At 35.6% G+C, this 6,000-nt stretch overlaps 1 protein-coding gene across 1 annotated transcript in view; it reads left to right on the top strand.

The window, feature by feature from the left end:
- Positions 1-3,289: 3,289 nt before the first annotated feature.
- Positions 3,290-6,000, top strand: part of LOC113766299 — a 37,301-nt gene continuing 34,590 nt past the window's right edge. Inside the window, exons 1-3 of the mRNA XM_027310506.1 lie at positions 3,290-3,329; positions 4,225-4,371; positions 5,122-5,212. The gene's annotated coding sequence lies outside the window, so the exon portion shown is untranslated. The remainder of the gene's footprint in view (positions 3,330-4,224; positions 4,372-5,121; positions 5,213-6,000) is intronic.

Genomic DNA, 6,000 nt, shown 5'->3' with positions numbered 1-6,000 from the left:
AGTCTTGATATCTGGGAGACTTGGAGAGCTTGAAGAGCCGAACCTTTGTAGCTTGGAGCTTCAATGCTTTGAGCGTATATGATGCTCTTTGAAGTCCCTCTGTGTATTTTTTTGTGTGTCCTTGATTTGGTTGAGAGACCCCTATTTATAGCTGTAGCAAGGGGTAGAGGTTGAAGACCTGTGTACCACTTTACTTGCAAGACGTGCAGTCATATTAGGACTGTGCCGGTTAAATATTATCTCTTCATTTTATATTTATTAATAAAGAGATAAGTAATTTCTCGATTGGCCAAACTCGTGGGGACACGTGACGTGGCACCGTTTGACTGGCCAGGCTGTTGCAGTATATAAGAAATATACTTGGACTGAACAACTCTAAATATTATCCCTTTAATAAGAAATAAATATTTAGATATTTATCCAATAAACATGATATGATTTGGTTGGTGGAGATATCCCTGCAATTTGAATTAATCTGGGACACCTCAGCTTAACACATGGTGAAATATAATTGGTTATTTAACAACCAAATTTTCCAAGTGTACATGACATATGGTAATATCCAATTGGATAAAAATAAGCCATGAAAATAATTTATAGACCAATGGTATTTTTTAGAATTTAATTAAAATTCCATTGTCTACACTGTATAAAAATCATGGTCATACTAGGATTGAGTGTTTTTCAGATGCTGATTGGGTAGGATCCAAGGCAGATCGAAGATCCACAACTGGATTTTGTATCTTTGTTGGAGGAAACCTGGTCTCATGGAAGAGTAAGAAGCAGAATGTTATCTCGCAATCGAGTGCAGAGTCAAAATATAGAGTTATGACACAATCGATATGTGAAATCATATGGATAAATCAACTTCTAACTGAAGTAGGTCTCAAAACCTCAATGCCTGCAAAATTGTGGTGTGATAACCAAGCGGCTCTTCATATTGCATCCAATCCCGTATTTCATGAGCGAACAAAACACATCGAAATAGATTGTCATTTTGTTCGTAAGAAAATACAGCAGGGCTAGATTTCTACGGGATTTGTAAGGACTGGAGAACAATTGGGAGATCTCTTTACGAAGACTCTACATGGGGTTCCAGTTGATTACCTTTGTAACAAGTTGGGCATGAGCAACATCTATGCTCTAGCTTGAGGGGGAGTGTTGAAGATATATGATATGATATTATGGAAAGATTTGATATTGTCAATATTAGGAAAGATATGATTATAGTATCATGTATTAATTAGGTATCATATGATTATAGTATCATATATTAATTAGGTAATAGATTGATTTAGATTAGCATGATTTTAGGATCTAAATATCAATTGGCACCATTTTGTAATTATAGGTTGCTATTCATCATTAAAAATTTTTCTAGTGGTTATTTTCATTAATTAGTTATAAACGGTTAATTAGTGCTCTAATTACTTAATTCTCAGATGTTAAATTTCAATAAGACATAATATCTTAAAGTATATGAGTAATTTTCTCCTATATGGTATAAGCAATTGGACTCACAATACTTCTAGGGGAGGTTATGTTATTTTGTAAATTTCAGGGTGGCAAAGGACATTGTTAGAAACCTCAGCGGAGGTTTCTGATATTATCCCAATATTTAATTATCTGTAGCCTGTCAATTCTACCAATTATAACAATAGAAAGAGGTGTAGAAATTTCGCAATGTTTCTTCGCGCCTTCTCCGTGAAAGCGCGAAATATTTCCATCGCACCTTTACCCATCAGCAAATCACAATGAAATTTCCAGATTATTCTTTCCTTTTTCTTGTAAAATATTTGATGCGATTGAATCAGTATATTGTCAAATTTACTCCGGCATTGATTTTTTTTTTTCATCTTTTCACGGAGGGCATGGAGGAGAGAAAACTCGAACCAGTTGAGGAAGTGGTGGAAGCATTATTGGAGTAATTGGTGGCGCCATTGTTGCTTCTAAAACCCCAGCTTACTGAACCTCCTTGGCTCTGTCAACAGCAATCCGTTGCCGAGCAGGTTGATTCTCTTTTCTCTCTCTTTTTTGCCGATATAATCCATTTAATTTTAGCATAACTATGGCAATTTTGCATTAGATTATTATTTGCTCATATTCTTGTTAATCTCTGCTGCTTTTTGTTTCTGGTTGAATCTCTTGTTATTTATTTGCAATTTTAGCAAGATTATGGCTATTTTGTGCTGTTTAATTGCAATTTTATTACCAAATTTTCCTTCTAAATGTGCATTATCTTGGTTATTTATTTATTTTTTATAACTTGCCTGAATTATCATGGAGGTCATTGCACTTGACATAGCCACCGTCACACTACGGAAATTTGTTATTTGTCAGAAAACCCTGGTAACCAACAATCTAAAAGTGGCATTTCACACACAGCACTTTTTTTTTTCTTTTTGGGTTTTTTGCGTGTGCGTACGTGTTTGTGTGTGCGCGTGTCCACTGTTTCACCCATTGAACTCCACACGTGCAAAAGCGATTCATTTGACATGACAAGAATGCCCTTGGGTTGTGGCATGCACGTGATGTTATGGTGTATAAATTAGCTTAATGATGAAAGAAATGCACATTTGACGTTCAATGGGTGATTTGACAATGCAAGTAAACAATAGTTTGGGCACAAATGGTGCACTTTACCTTCTGCGTGCAACATATGAGGTTTTGTTGGGATGGAATTTCTGGCGTTTTCTTTTAATGTAGTCAATTGAGAACTGAATATGATTTTTGTGAGGTTTTCATCTCTGTTTACTAAACCTGTTCTGTTTATTGCTTATGTATATAACTTATCTCTCTTTTTAATTCGTTACAGATGCATGCTGTTGTGTTATTGTACAACTACTCCCATAGGAAGCGTCAGCCAAGAGTTTAAAGTTCTCTGTTTTGCTTTCTTTTGAAAGTTAGTTGTAGTTCGTAAACCAGCTGTAATGGCATAAGTGAAGCTCATGCATCTAGCAGATTATTCTGAGGATGATTGGAAAGTCGACTTTCACTAACAGAAAAGGCAATTATGGATGCTTGTGATATATCTATAACATTGGATGCATCAAAGGATAATCCAGGCCCAAAGGAGTGGCCTATTACCAAAGTGGCTGCTTTACTGGTTGGCTCCAAGATGGAAAACTGCTTGCTACTACATGGTGCTGCAAATGGTCAGTCAGTGAAATGGAGTTGGGATGTCTGCAAAATCTCTCCTAAAGGTACGAGGGAGGGATTCCTTACAACTAAAAGAAAAAGAATCTCTAAGAAACCTTTAAATGATGATCAAAGTATGTATGCTACCAGGCTTCAGCAACTTGATATTTTGGCTGTGAAGGAGGTGGCAGGTATATGTCTTGTAAACCGGCAGGTGGTTGTTTTGGAGGAGTCCTGAAATTTTGACCCTTACAATGGATATGCTTTTATCTATCAGTTGCATCTTGACACATTTTGTGTTCCTTATTAATCAAGTTTGTATTTTTCTTGTCATTTTTGCTGATTTTCTTCTCCCCTGAATAAATTAGTTTAGCTTGTTATTAGAGAGATATGGAATGAGAAAAAAAGCACTGCCCAACAGAACCTGAAATCTAGTCCACTTCTTGAAATGGGTAAGTTAATGGACATGCTGACTGATATGCGGATATATTGCTTCGTGACATAGATAGCATTGGTGGTACTAATGCATTACAAGCTGCTTCTATAATGTAGATTAGAGGGGAGGGGACTCAAGAAAGGCCTGTATTGGACGTGTAACATGAATTGTGAAGGTGAGAAGAAATTTCTGGAAAGTTTACTAGTTTCCTTCTTAAGGTCTTTCATTAGGAAAAGAAGCCAGGATATGTAGGCAATTTAATTGACTGAAATCTTCATTAATCAAATTACAAAAAGCTTTGGTACTCGCGTAGTACAGAGATTTCTTAGGAGGAATGATTAATATGAAACATTTTTAAAGAAATATAAAACATTTTGGGAACCTTCAAGCTAGACTAGATCAAAAAAGTTCTTGCAATTCCTAAAATTTATAGACATTGCACCATATTCTTGACCATGTGAAAGAAGAAAATCAAACTGAAGACCAGCGAACTAATTCACACTCATAGCAGACATAAAATATCTATGTGCAAGGTGGATCCTTGGTGTGTTCACAATTCTGTGAACATGTTTGCTTGTCAAAAGTGTTTTTCATTTTGGCTCTGGAAGCAGTTCCCTTTTGTTAAAGGATGTATTTTTCATGTGAAACAGGCATAACCAGACTGTTGTTACTGTTCTGGAGAGCCATGCGGTATATTCTTTAAGCAAAGAAAAAGCAGCCGCTCAGTTTTATGTGATGCAAAGCATTCGGTCAAAGAATGAAGATCATCAAGTTTCTAGTATAGATGCTGGTACAAGGTTGGAATGTTTTATAACTTATGCTTCCAAATAATAGTCAGTGGTATACCTGAATTTCACATCCATGTAGTTGCATTTGAGTGCATTATCCTTTGTATATGCCAAAGTAAAACCCATTTTCTCAACAAGGCTACGTGTATGAAAGCTTAAGTCATGTAAATCTTACCAAATATTGTTATTAGGCCTTTTTGAGTTTTAACAAAGCTTCTCTATTGCCTTTTTCTTTCTCTTTTTCCATATAGAAATTAGTTTAGAATCTAAACTTATGGTACCTGAGATCTTCCATGCTTGCAGTTCAGCAATATGTAGTGCAAGACTTTTTGTATGAATAATTCTAGTGTTATGGCTGGGTGTATGTAAGTTTTGAGAAGGATTCAGCAAGTCTCAGGTTGATGCCCAAAAATTGATGTATTTAAGGTACTTGAACTCCAGTTAAATCAATTAATGTGAGCTTGATGTGATTAGAAAGTGGTCTTAGAATGTTGCGAATGGCCTGACATCATTAGAACCTTTCTTGGTTGGGAAAATGAGCCATGCTAAGTGGTCAACAACCTCAACTTTTTCTTTAATGTGATTTTGTTTTCACATAGTATGATAAAGGATAACGACGGCCTTTTTGGTTTACCTTCTAAACTGAGATCCTGAGGATGCATTTCTGAATGACATGATGTGGTCTTTAAACATTTGGTTACCACAGAGAAAAACTTCCCGTTCTGCTCTAGCTAATTTCTTTATTCTTCTTTTTTCCAGTTTGCAAAGGCCTTTGGTCAAGAGGAGTTCCTGTTGTTGAATACTATCACCTGCTTCCTTATGCTGGAATTTTGTCTAATTGGATTTCTAGGTAAGATGTTGATTCATAAATCCTGAATCTTATTTTTTGCACTGGTGTCAAATTGCTATGTGTGCTTTAACGTATTTAGCATTATATATTTGAATTAGGTTGAAAATGTTATCTCTGTGTTAGTATGCCCCATACGTACTCTTGCGATTCTATATATTGATTTAGTTTCATGGTTTTCCAGTTGATTAGTAAGCAAAATGATGTAACTCGATTAAATGTTCTTGTTTCAGCCCAACTTCTGCTTAGAAGAAAGGGAAAAATATCCTGAATGAATATTGGATCTGTTGCAATCATTGCGATCTCCACTGACTGAAAAGTTTGGGGGTCAAATTTCTGAAATATCCAGCTAGAATAATGGTTGATTTTCTGAAAAGAAATTTCTGGATGTTTCTCATCCTCCTTTCGCCCCTTGCTTTGGTTTTTATGTTATTGGGAAGGGCAAAAGAAATTGCTCCATTCAGTATATTTACAAATCTACAGATTATGATTGTATGTGATCTATACATGCTGCATGTTTGTTGGAAAGTTTTCTTTCCATTTCCATGTTAAAAACACATGTATGCCATTTAAGGACTTTGATTTGGCCTAGTTGACATTGACTTGTCAATTGGCTTAGTTCTGGCATTATTTGTTGTTTAGTAATCTCAACAGAGAAAGAATTGAACATAACAAGTAAGAGCGAGCAATCTTCTATTGCATTGCAATTTCTCTTTCTGATTTTTAACCTTTGTGTGTCTCTCTTGTGGGGATTAGTACTAAATATTAGTGCTGTAGTCAATTTTCATGGG

This window comes from Coffea eugenioides, chromosome 3, assembly GCF_003713205.1.
Source record: "Coffea eugenioides isolate CCC68of chromosome 3, Ceug_1.0, whole genome shotgun sequence".
Classification (NCBI taxonomy): Eukaryota; Viridiplantae; Streptophyta; class Magnoliopsida; order Gentianales; family Rubiaceae; genus Coffea; species Coffea eugenioides.
This window is presented reverse-complemented; position numbering and strand designations above follow the sequence as displayed.